At 57.1% G+C, this 7,497-nt stretch overlaps 1 long non-coding RNA gene across 1 annotated transcript; it reads right to left on the reverse strand.

Annotated features, from left to right (window-relative positions):
* Positions 1-4,459: 4,459 nt before the first annotated feature.
* LOC138730654 (uncharacterized) lies at positions 4,460-4,818 on the reverse strand. The gene is made up of 3 exons (XR_011339064.1): positions 4,752-4,818; positions 4,609-4,671; positions 4,460-4,523 (listed from the first exon to the last, which is right to left on the reverse strand). It is a non-coding gene; the product is annotated as an uncharacterized lncRNA (long non-coding RNA).
* Positions 4,819-7,497: the final 2,679 nt, after the last annotated feature.

Consider the following 7,497-nt stretch of genomic DNA (forward strand, 5'->3'; position numbering starts at 1 on the left):
AGAAAAAAAACAAAGAGGAAAACACAGCGCCAACCGGTCGGCACCACACCGCTCACTGCCAACATCTTGTGCTACGCCCCCTCACCCATCGCAAAAACCGCCCGGGCATTCTGCTCACCCTGCCCCTCGCTCGCTCAAACGTCAGAACCGGCAGCTGACACGGCCTGGGGCACCTGCAGTTCCAAGACCAAAATCTGCTTTTGTGACCATGAGAAACCTACACTCCCACGCTCCTCCTCACGACGACCCAGTCTCCCCTCAGGCGCTCACCCTCTTCCAGAGGCTCCCCCGAACAGCACCTGCCAAAACCAAAAACGCTCAGCTGCAGTTGCTACATAGCAATTGGCTCTTAGACACCACCTCGGACAACCACCTCACCTTCTCACGCCGTTTGCTGACACGAAGCCGGGCCGCCCCTCACGCCGCATGCTGAACCTGCGAGAAGAGACCTGCTTAGACACAACCCAAATAGACAGGCAGCTCCCAGCGAATCCCATCTCCCGCTACGTTACCTTCACCCCTCAGCCACCGAACCTCCATCACCTCGGCCTGCCACGTCCAGGACGCGCTCCACCTGCAATCCACAAGCAGTCAAGGACGACTCTACCTTCACCGACTCGAGGACACATGAACAACAACTGCTGCTTCACGCAACTCACCGTTGCTCTCTTCATCCAAGCCAGCTCCTCTGCCACTCTACTGCTTTGACCACGGCCCCGTACCTTCAAAGCAAAACCAAAACCTATTATCTAGTCGCAGACACCCCGGCCACATCTTCCCACCGACACCGCAGCAGACCCACCTGGCTATGGCACTCGACCCGCACGCATCTCCATCCGTGCCTCTCGGCGCACAGGTCCGGCCTCTACACCTGAAAAACACAACAGCAAAGACATCACCTGGACGCTCAGCAACGCCCTAAGAAATCCAAGCCTCTCGCTTGCTTTTACCGAGGCCGCCTCCACTGGGCCTTACAGCCAAGCAAAGCTAGTCCACAACCAAACCCGAACATGAATTGCCGCTCCCTTGACGTACAAACCCCTTCGCCACCCCTCCCACTGCCTTCTCCCACGCAGGTTTGGTCGTCCCCTCCGTGCTCCGGAGAGCAGCAGAAACTACCCTCCTCACCCACCGCACCTAGGGCTGCTACTTCTGCCAAGCAATGGACGCCCCTAGACTGCAACGTCTAGTCTCGTCAAAACCTTAAGCACGCAATCAGGCCACTCTACCTCGGCTGACTCTCATCAATTCCTCTACGCACCGGGCAGAGCAGCTCCAACCAGACACAAATACACACAGAACACCAGCACACAAGACCAACGTCGGGAACCGGGGACAAAAGAAGACTCACAGCGACAAAGAGGACTCCGGACCACGCATGCCAATGGGCAAGGCAACGGACAGGGCTCCGAGGGAGAACCTACGGCAGCCCTGGAAAAGCCATGAACCGGCAGGGCTCCAAAGAGATGTGGCCGCAACTGGCTAGATGGACGGGCAAGAAGCCCCTTTAAAAGGCCTAAAGATGCAGAGGAGGCGCGGAACGAGTCCCACAACAGGGATCCAAGAAAACGGAAGAGTAGCTCTTCCGGACGGCGAGGCGGGCCGCAAGGCCGCAGCAAAAGCCCGGCGTGCCTTGACCACAAAAGAGGACATCAAGAGCTGCAGAAAATTTCAGACGCGGCACGGTGACTAGACAGACTAGACCCCAACAGATACAGGCTGGAACTGCCCTGCCCATGCAGGATTTGGGCTCAGAAGTACGCCCCTCTGCCTTCACCGGCCCAAAGACGACTCTCCCTGCACAGCCTAGGCTACCTTCAAAACCCCTCCCTGCTAGCCCCAACCCGCCTCCCGCTTCCCAGCTCTGCTCCCTCCACTTAGCTTTCAGAGGGCCACGACTCAAGCTGTCCTGGGCCAAAGCAGCTCAAATCACGGCGGCCAACGGAAATAATCCTGCAGTCACGGGGTTCCTCTTCAGCATCTGCAAGAAAAAAACAAAGAGGAAAACACAGCGCCAACCGTCGGCACCACACCGCTCACTGCCAACATCTCGTGCTACACCCCCTCACCCACCGCAAAACCGCCAGGGCATTCTGCTCACCTGCCCCTCGCTCGCTCAAACATCAGGACCAGCAGCTGTCATGGCCTGGGGCACCTGCAGTTCCAAGAGGAAAAATTGCTTTGTGCCAATGAGACATCTACATTCCCAAACTCCTTCTCACTACAACCCAGTCCTCCCCTCAGGCGCTCACCCTCTTCCAGAGGCTCCCCGAACAGCACCTGCCAAAACCAAAAACGCCCAGCTGAGGTGCTACATAGCATTTGACTCTTAGACACCAATGCAGACAACCACCTCACCTTCTCACACCATCGGCTGACGTGAAGGGGGGCCCCTCTGAGGCAGCACGCTGAACCTGCAAGAAGAGACGTGCTCAGACGCAACCCAAATAGACAGGCACCTCCCACCAAATCCCATCTCCCGCTACCTTACCTGGACCGCTCAGCCGCCGCGCCTCCATCATCTTGGGCTGACACTTCAAGGATGTGCTCCACCTGTAACCCACAAGCAGTCAGGGACAGCTGACCTTCACGTTCATGAGGACGCACGAACAACAACTGCTGCTTCACACAACTCACCATTGCTGTCTTCATCCAAGCCAGCTCCTCTGACACTCTACTGCTTTGCCCGAGGCCCTGTACCTTCAAAGCAAAACCAAAACTCAAACCCACTATCTAGTCGCAGAGCCGCCGGCCGCATCTTCCCACCAACACCACAGCACACGCACCTTGCTATGGCACTCTACTCCCACACGCATCTCCATCCGTGCCCCTCGGCGCGCAGGTCGGGCCCCTCTGCATCTGAAAAACGCAACAGCAAAGAAGTCACCCTGACGCTCAGCAACGCCCTAAGAATTCCAAGCCTCTACAGCGCATTACAGCCAAGCAAAGCTAGTCCACAACCAAACCCAAACATGAACTGCCACTCCCTTGACATGCAAAGCCCTTCGCTACCACTCCCACTGCCTTCTCCCACGCAGGTTTGGTCGTCCCTCCGTGGCTCCGGACACTAGCAGAAACTACCCTCCTCACCCACCGCACCTAGGGCTGCTACTTTGGCAAAGTAATGGACGCCCCCTAGACGGCAATGTCTAGTCACGTCAAAACATGAAATGCACAATCGGGCCACTCTACCTCGGCTGACTCTCATCACCTCCTCTACGCACTGGGCAGAGCAGCTCCAACCAGACACAAATACACACAGAACACCAACACGCAAGACCGATGTCATGAACCAGGGACTAAAGAAGAAGAGTCGCGGCAACAAGGAGGACTCCGGGACCACGCATGCCAATGGGCAAGGCAACGGACAGGGCTCCGAGGGAAAACCTACGGCAGCCCTGGAAAAGCCAAGAACCGTGCATGGTTCTAAAGAGATGTGGCCGCAACTGGCTAGATGGACGGGCAAGAAGCCCCTTTTAAAGGCCTAAAGATGCAGAGGAGGCGCGGAACGAGTCCCACAACAGGGATCCAAGAAAACGGGAAGAGTAGCTCTTCCGGACGGCGAGGCGGGCCGCAAGGCCGCAGCAAAAGCCCGGCGTGCCTTGACCACAAAAGAGGACATCAAGAGCTGCAGAAAATTTCAGACGCGGCACGGTGACTAGACAGACTAGACCCCAACAGATACAGGCTGGAACTGCCCTGCCCATGCAGGATTTGGGCTCAGAAGTACGCCCCTCTGCCTTCACCGGCCCAAAGACGACTCTCCCTGCACAGCCTAGGCTACCTTCAAAACCCCTCCCTGCTAGCCCCAACCCGCCTCCCGCTTCCCAGCTCTGCTCCCTCCACTTAGCTTTCAGAGGGCCACGACTCAAGCTGTCCTGGGCCAAAGCAGCTCAAATCACGGCGGCCAACGGAAATAATCCTGCAGTCACGGGGTTCCTCTTCAGCATCTGCAAGAAAAAAACAAAGAGGAAAACACAGCGCCAACCGTCGGCACCACACCGCTCACTGCCAACATCTTGTGCTACGCCCCCTCACCCATCGCAAAACCGCCCGGGCATTCTGCTCACCTGCCCCTCGCTCGCTCAAACGTCAGAACCGGCAGCTGACACGGCCTGGGGCACCTGCAGTTCCAAGACCAAAATCTGCTTTTGTGACCATGAGAAACCTACACTCCCACGCTCCTCCTCACGACGACCCAGTCTCCCCTCAGGCGCTCACCCTCTTCCAGAGGCTCCCCGAACAGCACCTGCCAAAACCAAAAACGCTCAGCTGAGTTGCTACATAGCAATTGGCTCTTAGACACCACCTCGGACAACCACCTCACCTTCTCACGCCGTTTGCTGACACGAAGCCGGGCCGCCCCTCACGCCGCATGCTGAACCTGCGAGAAGAGACCTGCTTAGACACAACCCAAATAGACAGGCAGCTCCCAGCGAATCCCATCTCCCGCTACGTTACCTTCACCCCTCGGCCACCGAACCTCCATCACCTCGGCCTGCCACGTCCAGGACGCGCTCCACCTGCAATCCACAAGCAGTCAAGGACGACTCTACCTTCACCGACTCGAGGACACATGAACAACAACTGCTGCTTCACGCAACTCACCGTTGCTCTCTTCATCCAAGCCAGCTCCTCTGCCACTCTACTGCTTTGACCACGGCCCCGTACCTTCAAAGCAAAACCAAAACCTATTATCTAGTCGCAGACACCCCGGCCACATCTTCCCACCGACACCGCAGCAGACCCACCTGGCTATGGCACTCGACCCGCACGCATCTCCATCCGTGCCTCTCGGCGCACAGGTCCGGCCTCTACACCTGAAAAACACAACAGCAAAGACATCACCTGGACGCTCAGCAACGCCCTAAGAAATCCAAGCCTCTCGCTTGCTTTTACCGAGGCCGCCTCCACTGGGCCTTACAGCCAAGCAAAGCTAGTCCACAACCAAACCCGAACATGAATTGCCGCTCCCTTGACGTACAAACCCCTTCGCCACCCCTCCCACTGCCTTCTCCCACGCAGGTTTGGTCGTCCCCTCCGTGGCTCCGGAGAGCAGCAGAAACTACCCTCCTCACCCACCGCACCTAGGGCTGCTACTTCTGCCAAGCAATGGACGCCCCTAGACTGCAACGTCTAGTCTCGTCAAAACCTTAAGCACGCAATCAGGCCACTCTACCTCGGCTGACTCTCATCAATTCCTCTACGCACCGGGCAGAGCAGCTCCAACCAGACACAAATACACACAGAACACCAGCACACAAGACCAACGTCGGGAACCGGGGACAAAAGAAGACTCACAGCGACAAAGAGGACTCCGGGACCACGCATGCCAATGGGCAAGGCAACGGACAGGGCTCCGAGGGAGAACCTACGGCAGCCCTGGAAAAGCCATGAACCGGGCAGGGCTCCAAAGAGATGTGGCCGCAACTGGCTAGATGGACGGGCAAGAAGCCCCTTTTAAAGGCCTAAAGATGCAGAGGAGGCGCGGAACGAGTCCCACAACAGGGATCCAAGAAAACGGAAGAGTAGCTCTTCCGGACGGCGAGGCGGGCCGCAAGGCCGCAGCAAAAGCCCGGCGTGCCTTGACCACAAAAGAGGACATCAAGAGCTGCAGAAAATTTCAGACGCGGCACGGTGACTAGACAGACTAGACCCCAACAGATACAGGCTGGAACTGCCCTGCCCATGCAGGATTTGGGCTCAGAAGTACGCCCCTCTGCCTTCACCGGCCCAAAGACGACTCTCCCTGCACAGCCTAGGCTACCTTCAAAACCCCTCCCTGCTAGCCCCAACCCGCCTCCCGCTTCCCAGCTCTGCTCCCTCCACTTAGCTTTCAGAGGGCCACGACTCAAGCTGTCCTGGGCCAAAGCAGCTCAAATCACGGCGGCCAACGGAAATAATCCTGCAGTCACGGGGTTCCTCTTCAGCATCTGCAAGAAAAAAACAAAGAGGAAAACACAGCGCCAACCGTCGGCACCACACCGCTCACTGCCAACATCTCGTGCTACACCCCCTCACCCACCGCAAAACCGCCAGGGCATTCTGCTCACCTGCCCCTCGCTCGCTCAAACATCAGGACCAGCAGCTGTCATGGCCTGGGGCACCTGCAGTTCCAAGAGGAAAAATTGCTTTTGTGCCAATGAGACATCTACATTCCCAAACTCCTTCTCACTACAACCCAGTCTCCCCTCAGAAGCTCACCCTCTTCCAGAGGCTCCCCGAACAGCACCTGCCAAAACCAAAAACGCCCAGCTGAGGTGCTACATAGCATTTGACTCTTAGACACCAATGCAGACAACCACCTCACCTTCTCACACCATCGGCTGACGTGAAGGGGGGCCCCTCTGAGGCAGCACGCTGAACCTGCAAGAAGAGACGTGCTCAGACGCAACCCAAATAGACAGGCACCTCCCACCAAATCCCATCTCCCGCTACCTTACCTGGACCGCTCAGCCGCCGCGCCTCCATCATCTTGGGCTGACACTTCAAGGATGTGCTCCACCTGTAACCCACAAGCAGTCAGGGACAGCTGGACCTTCACGTTCATGAGGACGCACGAACAACAACTGCTGCTTCACACAACTCACCATTGCTGTCTTCATCCAAGCCAGCTCCTCTGACACTCTACTGCTTTGCCCGAGGCCCTGTACCTTCAAAGCAAAACCAAAACTCAAACCCACTATCTAGTCGCAGAGCCGCCGGCCGCATCTTCCCACCAACACCACAGCACACGCACCTTGCTATGGCACTCTACCCACACGCATCTCCATCCGTGCCCCTCGGCGCGCAGGTCGGGCCTCTGCATCTGAAAAACGCAACAGCAAAGAAGTCACCCTGACGCTCAGCAACGCCCTAAGAATTCCAAGCCTCTACAGCGCATTACAGCCAAGCAAAGCTAGTCCACAACCAAACCCAAACATGAACTGCCACTCCCTTGACATGCAAAGCCCTTCGCTACCACTCCCACTGCCTTCTCCCACGCAGTTTTGGTCGTCCCCTCCGTGGCTCCGGACACTAGCAGAAACTACCCTCCTCACCCACCGCACCTAGGGCTGCTACTTTGGCAAAGTAATGGACGCCCCTAGACGGCAATGTCTAGTCACGTCAAAACATGAAATGCACAATCGGGCCACTCTACCTCGGCTGACTCTCATCACCTCCTCTACGCACTGGGCAGAGCAGCTCCAACCAGACACAAATACACACAGAACACCAACACGCAAGACCGATGTCATGAACCAGGGACTAAAGAAGAAGAGTCGCGGCAACAAGGAGGACTCCGGGACCACGCATGCCAATGGGCAAGGCAACGGACAGGGCTCCGAGGGAAAACCTACGGCAGCCCTGGAAAAGCCAAGAACCGTGCATGGTTCTAAAGAGATGTGGCCGCAACTGGCTAGATGGACGGGCAAGAAGCCCCTTTTAAAGGCCTAAAGATGCAGAGGAGGCGCGGAACGAGTCCCACAACAGGGATCCAAGAAAACGGAAGAGTAG

Source organism: Phaenicophaeus curvirostris, chromosome 24 (assembly GCF_032191515.1).
Source record: "Phaenicophaeus curvirostris isolate KB17595 chromosome 24, BPBGC_Pcur_1.0, whole genome shotgun sequence".
Taxonomy (NCBI): Eukaryota; Metazoa; Chordata; class Aves; order Cuculiformes; family Cuculidae; genus Phaenicophaeus; species Phaenicophaeus curvirostris.